We start from the raw sequence: 14,963 nt of genomic DNA, 5'->3' as shown, positions 1-14,963 counted from the left end.
GTATTCAAATCTCAGCCTCCCGAGTTGGATTACAGGTGTAAACTACCACCACCTGGCTTCATGCAGAAATTTTAAGATGAGGCCTATCACATGGTAGGTGTTCTCTGAATGCTGCTGGTTTGTTAAAAGGGAGAAAGCCTGTGCAGATAAGGTCATGGGAAATGAGCACACTTATACAGGGTGTACAGGGTGTTGGGGAGGCCAGTAGAGACAGTTCTGCAGACTGTATCCTTGACACGTGCTGCATATAAACCATTTGACCAAAAATAACTGTTCTAGAGACACACCAATGAAATAACTACACAAATGTGCAAAGTTAAAGCACATGGATGTTCATTGTAATTGTTTAATAGCAAAAAGATGGAAACAAATACTTCAAAAGGAGTTTTGGGGAAAACTGGTCATAGCAGTTAAAATGTTTCACAGCTCAAGAGCTCTGTACAGGAAGACAGGTAGAGTGACATAGTAAAGAGTCTTTTTTTTTCTTTTGCCAGTCTTGGGACTTGAACTCTGGGTTTGGATACTGTCCCTGAGTTCCTTCTCTCAAGGCTAGCACTCTACCACTTGAGCCACAGCTCCACTCCTGGCTTTTTTTCTGTGCTTAATTGGAGATAATAGTCTCATGGACTGCCCAGTCTTTGAACTCTGCCTCCGGAATGGCTAGGATTATAGGTATGAGCCACCAAATCCTGGCTCTTCTGTTTTTAAACTATTCAGTTTAAAAGTAGCAGTCTACGGCTGGGGATATGTCCTAGTGGCAAGAGTGCTTGCCTCGTATACATGAGGCCCTGGGTTCAATTCTTCAGCACCACATATTCAGAAAATGGCCAGAAGTGGCGCTGTGGCTCAAATGGCAGAGTGCTAGCCTTGAGCAAAAAGAAGCCAGGGACAGTGCTCAGGCCCTGAGTCCAAGCCCCAGAACTGGCCAAACAAACAAATAAATAGATAGATAGATAGATAGATAGATAGATAGATAGATAGATAGATAGATAGATATAAATAAATAAATAATAATAAAAGTAGCAGTCTACTGGAGGTATGGCACAGTGGTATAGTGCTTGCCTAGCAAACACAAGGCCCTGAATTCAGATCCTACTACTCTAAAAATAAAGAAAAATAAAAGCAATCTACTCTGTATCATATACAGGAAACCCTCCTCCTTGTTTTCTATTTTCCTCACTGTGGTTTTTGTTACCTGCCAACAACCATGATCTGAAAATAATAGTATATAACTTGATTCCTATAAGAAGGAGAAAACACATTCCCATAACTTTTACTTTAGCAAACAATAAGTCTATAAATTAAACTTTTCACAAAAGAGGAAAGGGAAGGTATGTGAATAAAGTTAGAACTACAAGATATCATAATTGTGTTTATGTTCTTTTTCCTCCAAAGAATGTATTATATATCTTATTGATACATTCACTCAGTGCCAGTTACAAGCTAGGCCCGTTGAAGTATATATATGTAGAGATAAGTATTTACATAGAAGAAGGTTGGAAGAATTTCAGGTGATGGGACTGAACAGTTTTCCTCTTTTAAAAATGACCTTTATGCCATTTTATAGTGATGTTTTATAGTTTATATTCTAATAAATACAAAACATTTTTCTTATATTATAAAATAAACACAGATTGCCTTTTTCTTCTTCCCAAGTTTTGATGTTTCTCTTGCTGCTGTTATTAGTTTGGTGGGACTTGAATTCTGGGCCTGGGCACTGTCCCCTGAGCTCTTTTGCTTTTCCACTTTGAGCCACAGTTCAGCTTCTGGGTTTCTGTGGGTTATTTGGAGATGAGAGTGTCACAGACTTTCTTACCTGTGCTGGCTTCAAACTGTGATCCTCAGATCTCAGCTTCCTGAGTAAGATTACAGTGTGAGCTACCAGTGCCTGGCTCCAAGTTTTAACTTTTATGTTTTCTTATTAATTTTGGGGTGTGTGACAGTCTCTTGCTATGTACCCCAGGCTGACCTTGAACTCAATTCTGCCTGTGCCTCCTGAGTGCTGGGATTATATTATATGCCACCATGTCCAGCTTTCTTATTGAAAAGAAAAAAAATTAAAGTTAATTCCTAGGAAATTCACTTCTAGGAATTAAGAAGGAACTGATCAAATTTCTTTTTTTCTCCCAATGATACTAACAGTATCGTTAAATTTTCTTTTTTTTTTCATTTCTGTATTGTCAAAATAATGTACAGAGGGGTTACAGTTTCATACGTAAGGCAGTGAGTACATTTCTTATCCAACTTGTTACCTCCTCCCTCATTTTTCCCTCGCCTCCCCCCTCCCCATTTGCTTTTAAGTTTGTCCAATCCTATTAAGCCATCCATAAGTGGAAAGCTAACAGCTTTGGAGCTGGACAGAGATGAGAATGAGTTTAAATTTTGCCATTTCTAAACTGGGGTGGAAATATTGGCTGAGCAAATACTCTACCACCAAGTTCTGAACAACTATTTACTAGTTGGCACCATTAAAAGAGATGCATGTGTCCATTTAGTGTTTAGCACAAGCTAGTTGTTTGCTAGCCCTTACAGTTGTGACAGAGTTGGCAGGGTGTGGCACTGTTGTGTGGGCATGAGGTCATTCTGGAGTTCTTTCTTCCTGGGGACTGAGCTCTGGTGGTGGAGGTAGTTGGCTAGCAGGCTCCGTGTGTGAGTACTGAAGATTACTCCACACTGGAGTTGGTCATTGGCTCCCCTGTGTTTTTGTTGATATCTGTTACAAAGCATATGTGTCAGGGTGAAATGTTAATTTTTGTAAGTGGGTGGTTTCCTTTGCACCAAATGTGCTGGAGGCTAAGCAGATCACACAGGTGATCTGCCCTGTCCTGCAGCCCTCTGTCACAGGGTAGGTGGAGGGATACTTGGAGACTTTAAGTAGAGGCACCCTGCCTCTGTCACAGATCAAGATCTTAGGTTCTCACCGAATGGGCCATTGAGGAATCTTCCAGTCAAAGGGTCTGTCTTAATAGTGCCTGTTTCTATTCATTTTGCTCCTTTTCCTCCATTCCTATTTAAATCATATGTCTCCTTTAAGCCCACATTTCTCAGAATCCTTCTGCAGTTAGCTCCTAGTTCTGGCCTTATACTTATTGGTGCCGTACCCCAACTCCTGAGTTTGAGGTGTTCCTCACAGGTTACATCTGATTTAAAGGCCTCCTTACTCCCCTTTGCACTCAGTTTTGGGCTTCTCCTGCTTGTCCTGGATGCTATAGAGAGTTGGGTGCACATTCTAGTTTTCCTCTTTGTTGGGACCAGCACTTCATGTCTTGCGGGAATACTTTGTAAACTTTCCTACTGTCAAACAATCTTGTCTTTCCTTTAATTTTACATAAAAGAGAACAAAAAAGGAAGTTTAAAATAATGGTGTATATCCTTCTTTTGGTATTTTTTACAAGGTATATGTTAAATATTTTGTGATATAGGTTAATATTATTGTACATATACAGTGTATAGTATCTCATATCAATATGTATTCTTAGCTGGGTATAGTGGTGCTCATCTGTAATCCCAGCTACGCAGGAGGTGATGGTAGGGGGACTGAGAAGTTGAGGCAAGCTCTGACAAAGGTAATATAAGCCCAGTCTGAAAAACAAAGTATAAATACAAATGGACTTGGGAGAGTGGCTCAAATGGTGGTAATACCATTGCCCAAGATCTATGAACAAGATCCTGGGTTCAATCCCCAGTACCATAATTAATAAATAAATAAAATATGTTATTCACGTGATTCATACAGATTGTACAAATTTTATCTTTTATCCTGTTAGCTATAACAGTAATTTTAACTATTATTACTTGATTTTAAGTAATATTGCAATGCACATTGGTCTTCTAGTTTTTTTCCCCCTTTATTCCTGGGGTTTGAATTTAAGGCCTCATATTGGCAAGGCAGATACTGTACTGCTGAGTCCTTTTAGTTTTGAGTAGCTTCCATAATTAAACTGTTAAATTGACTTAACAAAAGTGTTTTTTGTTTTCCAGTCCTAGGGCTTGGGACTCAGGGCTTGAGCACTGTCCCTGGCTTCTTTTTGCTCAAGCTAGCACTCTATCTCTTGAGTCACAGCGCCACTTCTGGCTTTTTCTGTTTATGTGGTACTGAGGAATTGAACCCAGGGCTTCATGCATGCTAGGCAAACACTGTACCACCAGGCCACATTCCCAGCCCAGAGCTGTTTCTTTAAATGAATTAATTTGTGGATTCCATTCATCTTACTAAGATCTGAGAAGCACTGCAGTCCAGAACTGAACTAAGCTGTCCAGAAGTATATAAGCATTACAGAGCAAAGGATAAAGCAAAACTTGTATACCAATAGGAAGTAGTGGTAGCTTATTTAAGCAAATACTTTATTTTGATAAGATAGACACTAAAGAACTTTAGTGTATTCAAATTAAGCAAAAAATCTAGTAGCCATGCGAGTATATACATATTTACTAGGTATTTACAGATGTAGACTGTGACAGAAGTGCATCTACCTGTATTATAGTTGTATTAGCCACTGAATTAGTTGTAATTATTGCCACTGAAGATTAGGGACCTAGTTCACTTTGGAAATTGGTGTTTTGACTCTTAAGCCTAAAGACAAAGAAAGAACAAGTACACTACGCTGGTTGTTACATTACTCATGATCATGGGCTCTGAGCTAATGATTCTCAAACTGCTTTTGGTGTATATAGGTTAACTGTGCTTGTGAAACAGAGCTAAGTGACTGTGGATGATGAGAGGGAAGTCACAGGTCAGCTGGAATGAACTATAGCGTCAGGGACCTCAGCATGACTGCTGACACAGAATTCCTTACAGAGAAGTTACTGTGTCTACATAGGTGTACATGGTTAGTGTACACACCGGCATTTTATAGATCTACCCATTAAGAATGCTTAGCAGTAATAGCAAGAAGCACACTCAGATCTTCACTCGTAAGTATTGTTCTCCAGTAACAGTAACCAGGACTCCTTGAAGAAATGGATAATTATAGGTTGGGAGCATCTTGCGTTGTGAGAAAATAAGGAATGGCTCAAAAAATGAAAGGCATGGGCATGCCAAAAGGATGGTAGAGCCAATTTTGAGATCATAATAGCCAAAGCTGAACAATTGGAACAACAAAAGAAATAGTGTGGTATTGCATGGTAGTCCAAAGTATATACACAAATTAATATATAGACTATATATAATACATAAAGTCATACTAGGAGAGGAGACATCTTCCTTATAGAAAAATTTCAACTACTTTATGTCGATACTTTTCTCTTCACGATCTGGGGCTTAAACTACTCCTTCCAGCTTCTTGAGTGTGGGTGGAATTTTGTGACTCACTTCTAAAGGCTAGTCTTTGAAAGAGAAGAAAAAGTACATTTATAGGGGAGAAACCTGGCAAATCCTACCTTAGCTGTGCACTGAAAGGCAATATCATGCACTCCTAATATGATGTGTTTTCCTCCCAAACCTATAAACCCCAGTCTGACTGTTAAAAACAAAACAAAAAAATCAGAGTGACGGTCTACAAAATATTGGACCAGCAGTCTTTAAGCCTGTCTAGGTCAGCAGGGCACAGATGGCTCACACCTATAATTCTACTTACACAAGAGGCTGGGATGCTGAAGATTACAGTGTGAGGTCAGCTAGGGCAAGGAAGTCAATGAGATTCTAGCTCCAAAATAACCAGTGAAAAGCAGAGCTAGTGGCATGGCTCAAGTGGTAGAGGACTAGCCACGTGAGCTGACTGAGTAAGCCGAGTAAACCTGAGGCTATGAGTTCAGACCTCAGTACCATCAGAACAAGGACATAGAAAAAGGACATTAGTGGAAAATTAGTGAAATTCAAATGAAGTCTAGAGCTTCATTGACTTTTTAAGGGCACTGAAACACTGCTTCCTAAGTTTTATGAAAGTATTCAAACATACGGAGAAGTAAAAAGAAATGGACAGTGAAAGCCTACCATTGGTTTTTGGCACCTTTTCTTTACTCCATTATCTTCCCATCAATCCATCTTATTATTATTATTATTATTATTATTATTATTATTTTTGCCAGTCCTGGGGCTTGGACTCAGGGCCTGAGCACTGTCCCTGGCTTCTTTTTGCTCAAGGCTACCACTCTGCCACTTGAGCCACAGCGCCACTTCTGGCCGTTTTCTGTATATGTGGTGCTGGGGAATTGAACCCAGGGCCTCATGTATACGAGGCAAGCACTCTTGCCACTAGGCCATATCCCCAGCTCCCCAATCCATCTTATTTTAAAAGTAACTTTTAAGCAGTAGTACTTGTGCATTGAGCCCTCTACCAATCCAAACCAAGCCAACCCTGTTTAAAAAGTGGTTTTTACATTCTCTGCCCAGGTTGTTTGTCCAGCACCCACTAGACACAGTATAGTTGGCTGTGATTGTGGTGGCACCCTGTGGTATGTCGAGGAAGATGGACAGTTGAAGAAGATATAGGTTATAGTTGCACTTTCCAAGGTGATCACATTCCAGAGGTCAGGTGGACTTGCTTGGCATATGTGTGGGTACCGGATGTTCATTGTGGAGTCTATGAGCTGATTTCCTGGCATGTGGGCAGTGTGGAGGATGTTGTTGGGATGAGGAGTCAGGTCTGTGACAGCCTCTAAAGTTGGTATGTGTTGCATTTGAGCAGAGCCTTAGGCCGGCTGGCCTACCTCACCACACCCCTCTTTTCTCCCCTGGGGTCCACTGAGAAAACAAAGTGGGAAAAGGGAGGTTTGGCTCCAGAGAGGGTAGGAGGCCTGATCAGTGCATATCAGGAGAGAGTGTAATTATGCAGAAAGGACTGCAGTCGCTCCCTGCAGGCCACAGACTTGGGGCTTTGCCCAGAGGAGGACCTTTCAGCTGCTAACAGTACCCTTATTCAGTTCGAGTGCATAATGATTTTAAAACCAATCAGGAACCAAAGCCTGAGGCTGGAGACAAACACAAATATCTTGTTGACCAAGCAAACATCTAGATTTGTCAGATAGGAAGTTGCAGAGGAAGGTCAGAGTGATGTAATGGTGTGCACTGAGCTTTCATCCTTAAACAGATGGGCCCCGAGGTACCATCTGCAGCTCCCTGGCCCTTTGAAATCACTTCCTACAAATGAAATTGTCAAAAAGTTAGTATCAAGAAATTCATGTGATACCCATACCAGAAGCAAAGCTAGACAAAGGAAGGAAATTTCCATTGGAGTTACCTGCTTCCTTTTCCTCCTCTGCTTTATAAATAGACCTGGCATTTATCATTTTGGTCATCTTTCTTGTTTAGCATGTGAATATTGTTGTCTCCCTCAAATAGCCTTCCAAAATAAACTTCCCTTCTTCTCTTAGGCCTGGACAACTGCATTTATCCCTACCTAAGCCAGTGTCAGCTGGGCATTTTTAATAAGCTGTCTTCCTATTTTGGGTTTTCTGTTTTGGTGGAGGAAGAGGCAGTATTTTTGTTTCTGGTCTTTTCTTTCATCAAAGGAGTATTTGTTCTGGGCAGGGGATGTTTCCCATTCTAGATCACAGGAAAGGTTAAGTGATGAGTTATGAGTCTTAATTGATATTTTTAATATCACCTCCTAGCAGAAAGCAGATCTGCTGTACTATCGCTGTATATGTTCAGCATTTATTGATGCACTGATTTGCCAGGCACTGGAGAATCACAGTGGGTGATGTAGCCTCTGTTCTGTCAGAAAGACAATCAGAGGAAATAGTGAAGTTGATGGAGGGCATGAGGGTTAGAGAGGTGGGGCAGGCTTCCTGGTGGAGGTGATTTCATTTTTTTAAAGATGGGAGTTAGGTAGAAGTTGACACCAGGAGCTGGCAGGCATGGGTTGAGAATGGTGTGGTGTGCCTGGTCAAGTGTGGAATGGGTTATGTAGTAGGAAGCCAGAAAAGGATCTTTAGGAAAGCTTGTCTGTGGGTCAGCACTGAGAAAGATAAATGTGGAACAGCTGTTGAGGGGAATGGGTGGGACCTTGGTTTTTAGGCTACTGAGGGCCTTGCTGGCTCTGAGAATTTCAGTGCCTGGCCTTTTCTCTCTGCACAGTGATGCAAATCCTCTGTGCAGTGGGCCTGGAGTGTAGATGAGAAGAAGCGGAGACCTGGTGCTTGCTTCCATAGTGTGACTTAACAAGAGGGCTGCAGAATACTGTCAGGGCGCGTGCGTGCGTGCGTGTGTGTGTGTGTGTGTGTGTGTGTGTGTGTATTAGCTGTAGGATCCACAGTACCAGAGAATGAAGAAACCACACTCAAGGACACAGGAAGGTCTTTGGGAAAGGAGGGATGTGAAGGTTGGGAGGACCGATGATTGTGAAAATGGAAGGATGCTGCTGACTAGGACATGTGCCTGGGAATGGGTTGGACTCAAGTGCTTAAGGTGGGAGTGCAAGTGTACCACTAATGATGGATGACATTTGTATCACCTGTGCTTTGAGCTATCCAACACTGGCCCCATAAATAGTTATCCTCATTTATAGATGAGGCAATCCAGGGCCCAGAGAGGGCAAGAAATTACTGCAGATCACATTTTAAATAAAAGATGGGAGTTGAGATTCTAATCCAAGTTATCCCTGTGCTTGTGTTTGTTTAGGAGCTGACTCTTGGCCAATCAAGAACATCCCTCAGGAGAAAGTGCAGAAGAGAACATTGTAATCTAAGGACCTTCTCTTTTCTTGGTGAATGAGAAATAGGTAGGTGTTCACTGAGAATTGGGGTATAGGGTAATATGACTGTAAATAGTGAACATCCCAAAGAAGCAGCAGTTGTACATTTGGTTAGAAGAAGCAGTGGCTGGACACTGTCCAGTTTCTGCCTGTCTGGAGCTGTACTTAAGCCAATGCCTCAGGTGGAGTGGCTGTCAAGCAGAAGAGAGGGAGTGTGTTCAGTGATAAAGTTTCCATGGAAGTGGGGAGAGATCTGGAAGAGTAGCAAGTTCTGTAGATTGGTGGTGATGTTTTCAAAACAAAATAAATGTGCTTCATTCCACTGAACCAACTGTAGTTTCCAAAATAGTAAACTCTATTATGTAATATTTGTTTTACCACACACAAAAAAAGATGGGATGGAGGGAATGATAATCACTGTCATTTAAAAAAAACCTTTTTCTGGTACAAAATGGGCACTTATTAAATATTTGGATGTATGCTAGGGATTTTGATAAATGCTTTCCCTGTATTTCCACTTAATCCTTACTTTCAGAGATGAGGTAAGCCCTGCAGTGCAGATGAAGGGTCTCAGGTTTAAAGAGATTTAGGCAACCTGCCCAAGGGAAAATGGTGGAGGCTGCCAGGTCCTACTGATTCCATAGTCCCTACTTAACCCACCTAGAGAACAATGCCACAGTGGAAGTAGTGGAGAAGGGGGCTGGGCATGAGGAACCAGTGTTGGGGAGTCTGTGCCATCTACAGACAGGTTGACAGAACATTCTTCCCAGACCGGGACCATTGGCTAGAGGGGATAAAGGAATGGATAGTGCTGAGTGGCTCAACCCAACCCATTCCCCACTTTTCATCCTCTTTCTGAGTGTTCCTCCTTTCTGCCTGCCTGCCTGCCTGCCTGCCCTGGGGGAGCCACATTACCCACTGAGTCTAAAGGCAGCAACTTGACACTGCATGGAGGTGCATGGATACAGAGGGGAAGAGGCTTGAATAGTTTTCTTTTGCTGACAGAGCAAATACCATGGGTGAGGTCAACTCATGGCCAGCTACATGGCTTTACAGGTGATTAGCCAACTGCAGGTATTTGCCACAGATTTTCTTCTCTCTTTAGCAGAATGGCATGAGATAAGAATATTAGGATATGGATCATATTGGCCTCCGTAGGAAGACTTTTTAAATTTGTTTTTTTGTTTTGTTTTGTTTTTGCCAGTCCTGGGGCTTGGACACAGGGCCTGGGCACTGTCCCTGGCCTCTTTTTGCTCAAGGCTAGCACTCTACCACTTGAGGCACAGTGCCACTTGCGGCTTTTTCTGTATATGTGGTGCTGAGGAATCGAACCCAGGGCTTCATGTCTGTATGCGAGGCAAGCACTCTTGCCACTAGGCCATATTCCCAGCCCCCATAGGAAGATTTTTATGGCTATCACCTGAAACTCCTAAGGTGTGTCCAGTCTTGGTGGTGGTCAGTGGAGAATGTGACACCCCTTTCCCCTACCCGCTGGTAGATATTCTGATCTATTTCAGATATTTGGATTTAGTGAGGTGTTTGTGACGTGATCTAAGCTGTTTATAAGGGAAATGTTCTCTTGAGTTCCTGTTATCATTTTACTCCATGTGTTTACTTTGGATTCAGTTTGATTCTTTTATTCTCCTGTTGGTGGTTTTAAATTCTGTGCTGAAAGTCAGGCTGTTTGAGCCATGCTTTCTTAGAACCGTGGTGACCACACAGGTTGCAGTGTGTGATTATGTAATAATTTTGAATGGATAAGAAGATGTCTCATGACAGGTCCTGTAAGGGCAGCGTGGAAACAGCATCATTGGGGATTAAGTTGCACTGCAGTTGAATTTTGCAGCTGTCAGGCAGTCTGCAGTACAGCACGTCAGCTGTAATCTCCAGGTGTAAAGAGGCCTTCATCAGCATCATTGGAAAAGTGCTGGGAGTATCCAGAGCATGGCGGGATTCTGTACATTAAAAGTCATTTGCAGGTCCTTGTCCCTGGCTGTGCTCTTTAGCCCCAATGGCTGGTGGGATCCAGAGTGCTTTGCAATAAGGAAAGGTGGAAAGCATATGTGTTCTGTGGTGCCACATTCTCATTGATCTTTTATTGTCTCTTTCTCTGTCCTTTTTAATAGCTAAGAGACATTAAGGATCTAGGTAAAACTTGCCTATTAAAATAAGATATTTCCATAGTAAATTTTTTCAACTTTCAAAATTATTAAGTAATCAAATACCTTTTTAAAAGTGGGGTTTAGGGCTTGAATTCAGAGACTGGAAACTGTCCCTGAGCTCTATTTGCTCAAGGCTAGCACTCTACCACTGAACCACAGCTCTACTTCCAGTTTTTGAGTAGTTAATTGGAGGATAAGAGTCTCACAGGAACTTTTATACCTGGACTGGCTTTGAACTGTGATCCTTAGAGGTCAGTCTCCTGAGTAGCTAGGATTACAGGCATGAACCACTGGCTTGTGGATCAAATATCCTTATTAAAAATAGTAACTGAGTCATAAAGCAGTCCTTTGTTTTGGGGAATAATAATGGCTGGCTTTGGGGGAGCTAGGAACTAATGCTAAAGCATTTACCTAGCATGGACCTCGTTATGATTCCTAACTCTGCAAAAACAAACAAGCAAAAATCAAAACAGCCCCAAACAAAAGGCTAACATGATAATAAATAGTTATCTTTAGTTGCTTCTTGGAATTACCTAATAAGCTTCTTGGAAATAGAATTTTGTCTTCACCATTGTACATCTGAGATTAGCCAAGAACGACATGCTCTCATGTTAGAGCATGTAGTAGGCACTGCAGCAAATGAACTTAATGTGGATAAGGATCCTGAGGCACATGAAGGTAATGCTGCCTACCCAAGCCAACATGGTTAATAACAGGATTCCTTGAAAATAGTAGAAGTCACAGAGAATAGTGGTTTGCCTTTAGAACCTCCTCATTGGATATAGAGGGGTCTTGGATTTTGCAAAAGTCAGTTTTCTACCTATTAATATATGTTGATCTTAAGAATTATTTTTTATTAAAAACAAATACAATTTTATAACATTACAAAGATGAGAAAGGACGTGGAACAGTGCCCTGTACTTTGTAAGTGCTATGTGTTTATAATTTTTCCTTATTCATTTTTTTAAAGATTAATTACTAATTTTGAGGTAAAAACAACATATTCTTTAAGAAATAATATGTTATAATTATATATGTAATATATATTATATAAGAATATATTCTTTAAGAATACACCTGTATAAAGAATGTAATTGATATATAATAGGACAGCCAAAAGTGAAGACTGATACTGGGTTACACTACAGGCATATAAAACATGTTGGGACCCAGAAAACTAGGATATATTATTTTAGTTGGAATTGTTCATATAATACCAAGAAAACATTAGGGAAAAGAGTGACTGTATAGTAGCCCAGCAGTCTTTGTTATGTTACTTTCCCAGGTTGGCCTAGAACTATGAGTCTCAAGCAAGCTTCCTACCTCTGCTTCCTGAATAGCTGGAACTACATGTGTGTGCCTCTGGAGTTCAGTACTACTTAAACATTTTTTGACATTGCAGTCTTATCAGCAAAGTATGTTTTTTGGTCACATCTGCAACTGTTGTACATGTATAAATTACAGTTATTCACTTGTTTAGTAATAAGTTGTTTGCCTTGTAAGATACACAAAAGTAGAAGTGAAAGAATGAAACAAGCAGACATGATTAGACATTTCAATATTTCCTTTCTATACCCATGGTGATTACCTCCCACTCTTTACTTTGGAAACATCTGGTTTAGGAAGATAGCAATCTTGAGGAGAAAACATGCAGCACTTTTTGAAGGGCTTATAAGTTCCTGGAGGGGTCCACTATCCATAAAGAGCTCTTCTATCAAGCAGATTGAGTATAGGATGTGTGCAGAGTAAACCAGAAACTCTCCCTGGCCATCTGTCTAAAATGTTGCTAAAGTATCATGAACCAAACTTCTAAGGATTAAAGTGCCCCCTTTAGAATGGTTGGATTATTACTTCTTCATAATTTATAATGCTGGACTTTGTGGAATAGAGGGAAAACATAGTTCATGGACAAGACATGCAAAATTGCTTTTCAGTTTGAGAGGTATTTCAATTATTTGAAGGGCTAGGGGCATGGTTCAAATGGGAGAACACTTGCCTAGCATGCTCAAGACTTCAGGTTCAATCCCCAGCCCCACCAATTAAAGAAAAAAACAGGAAAGAAAGAAGAAGATGAAACTAGTGAACTCAGCCTTGTTGAGTTTCAGTAGATAAAAGCTAGTAAGAAGTATAAGATGGCTGAGAACTTTGGAAAGGCAGAAGTAAAACTGCACTTCGATGCTTACCTGTTTTATGTGTTGTTATTATAGAATGAACCCAGGGTTTGGCACTTGCTAGGAAAGTGTCCTGCTACGTGTCCTTACTCTAAAGTGGGATATTTCTTGGTCAATGAACTTTAGTTCCTGGCAACTCACATATTCTAAGATTACCAAACCCATCATATATATATATCTGGGTTCAAAAGATCACATGACTACAGATTAGCAAAGTGAATTAACTGTCCTCTGCTTATCTGGGGAACGTCCTCAAGCAGGCATGGGCAGCACCTCTCAGCCTAGCAACACCAGTAACCATCTCAGACCAGAGCATTCTAGTGAATGTGAATTTGAGGTAGTGACTGGGCTAGACTGATTGTAGTTTGCTATTGATCTTGTAGACTGGGTTAGTTGCTCATAACTTGGCATAATTTTAGGCAGATTTAGAATTCAGAGGACTTGTTTCCTAAAGAATTAAAAGTAGACTGGAGAAATAAGTGGCAGATTACTCTTTCTCTCTATATATATCTATATGTATCCATCTATATTTATTTTTCTGGTACCAGGGTTTGAACTCAGGGATCTGTGCTTGCTAGATTTGCTTGCTCAGTTAGTGCTCTATCATTTGGGCCACAGTTTCAGCCTGGATTTTTGATGGTTAATTTGAAAATGCAGTCTTATAGACATTTCTGTTCTGGCTGACTTTGAATCTCAATCTTCTACATCTCAGCCTCCTATGTAGTTAGGGTTATAGTGTGAGCCACTGATTCCCAGCCATTTGTCTATGTTTATAAAAACATTACCAGAAAAGGTGGAATTTGACAGTACTTCAGTAATGATAGGATTTTATGCAGTTTAACAATAAGGTATTTAAGTGTTACTGGAGTGTTTTTAGCAGGAACATTTCACAGCAACTGAGGAAAAAAAAATCACTCCTGGAAATAGGTGGGCTAGGTATTAAAGAACCAGAGGGAAAAAGCAAATATAGGCTGTTTGATGGATACCTTCCAATCCTTCAGGAACTTTTTGAAAGATTGGCTACTAGGGGCTTATTTGTTTATTTAGCAATGTTTATCCCTGGAGAAATTTTATTAAATAACAATCATAATATTAAGAGAATTTTAGTAATAAGTATTCCTAAACTTTATTACACATAAGACTTAGTTAGCTGAGTATAGCAACATATACTTGTAATCTCACCAATGTAGGAAGTGTATGTATGGTAGGAGGACCTGGTTGAAGTTTAGCCTTAAGCAAAAGCATGAGACCTTATCTAAAAAATACTATAACATAAATAAGGCAGAAATGGGTTAGGGGCATGGCTTAAGTGCTAGAGCTTCTGTTTAGCAAGTATGAGGTCTGAAAAGCTAGTACCATTCCTTAGTTTAAAAAAAGACCCTATTACTTTTTTTTCTTCATTTCTTCATCGTTAAGGTGATGTACAGAGGGGTTACGGTTTCATACATAAGGCAGTGAGTACATTTCTTATCCAAATCGTTACCTCCTCCTTCATTTTCCCTCCGCCTCCCTATTTCCCTCTCCCCTCATGAGTTGTACACTTGGTTTACACCATATAGTTTTATAAGTGTTGCTATTGCATTGGTTGGTCTTTTTATCCTTTGTCTCTTCATTTTAGTATTTCCTTTCATTTCCCTAGTTCCAATACATGTATATACAATATCCAGGGTACCAAATCAGTTACAGTGACATCAGGGGCAAAACCATGGGGAAGAAAGACAAAAGAAAAAGGGCATTATTTCACATGGCATGTTGAAAATGACAACAGCAATGATAAACCATTTGTTTCCATAACTTGGAGTTCATTTTGCTTAGCATCATCTTATGTACTCATATGGACACAGCTATTGAGCTATTGTAATTCTCTGCTAGGATTATCCTAGACATGTACTAATTATTCCCAATGAAGGAAACCTATTGCTTTTGTGGCTAACTTTTTATGTAGCTTTGATACGGTTGAGAAACCATAATAACAATAGTTTGCCAATCTTAGAAGT

The 14,963-nt window shown here is 40.4% G+C and overlaps 1 protein-coding gene across 15 annotated transcripts in view; it reads left to right on the top strand.

The window, feature by feature from the left end:
* Nucleotides 1-14,963, top strand: part of Tanc1 (tetratricopeptide repeat, ankyrin repeat and coiled-coil containing 1) — a 235,544-nt gene that overhangs the window by 29,459 nt on the left and 191,122 nt on the right. For 3 of the 15 annotated variants that reach the window (XM_048345399.1, XM_048345398.1, XM_048345395.1), the window contains exon 2: nucleotides 8,561-8,660. The exons of the other annotated variants lie outside the window; for them this stretch is intronic. The gene's annotated coding sequence lies outside the window, so the exon portion shown is untranslated. The remainder of the gene's footprint in view (nucleotides 1-8,560; nucleotides 8,661-14,963) is intronic. 15 annotated transcript variants of the gene reach the window in all.

The sequence above is a fragment of the Perognathus longimembris genome, chromosome 4 (assembly GCF_023159225.1).
Source record: "Perognathus longimembris pacificus isolate PPM17 chromosome 4, ASM2315922v1, whole genome shotgun sequence".
Classification (NCBI taxonomy): domain Eukaryota; kingdom Metazoa; phylum Chordata; class Mammalia; order Rodentia; family Heteromyidae; genus Perognathus; species Perognathus longimembris.
This window is presented reverse-complemented; position numbering and strand designations above follow the sequence as displayed.